Raw genomic sequence first — 507 nt, 5'->3', positions numbered from 1 at the left:
CAGTGGGCCCAAAGGGATACTCCCAGGGTGGGGGGGTGGTCACAGGCCTCTCATAGGCAGAACACCCTAGGAAGTTGGGTATTTTTTCCGACTGTAATTTATTGCCAGTTAACACCAACTTAGGATTGCTCATCTGAAGGCTGGGGGGTGGGTGGGAAAGCATAAACACCTCCAGGAACAGCTCTCCTCTTTGTAATTTCAGCTTCTCATGGGTCAAAGACCAGTTACAGTCAGCACATCCCACAGCCCTGCTGAGGCAGCGAATGAGGCACCAGGTGGTTGGGGTTGCATGGTAACAGTCCCACCTGCTGCTCTTTCCTTCTTACTGTTTTTCCAGTGCCACTCCATGTCTTTATGTTTCCAACTCAGTATGCCCACAGTCACTGTTCCTTGGATCAGTTTTCCCCCCTGGTGTGAGGTGCCTGTGACCACCATCCCTCAAAGGATCCCTCCTTTGGTGTGGGTCACCTTCCAAGAGCAGCCACCCTCTCAGTATGGTGCCTCTGG

This window comes from Malurus melanocephalus, unplaced genomic scaffold, assembly GCF_030028575.1.
Source record: "Malurus melanocephalus ecotype Western Australia unplaced genomic scaffold, MMel_1.1 scaffold_129, whole genome shotgun sequence".
Classification (NCBI taxonomy): Eukaryota; Metazoa; Chordata; class Aves; order Passeriformes; family Maluridae; genus Malurus; species Malurus melanocephalus.
Note: the sequence above shows the minus strand (reverse complement) of the source record.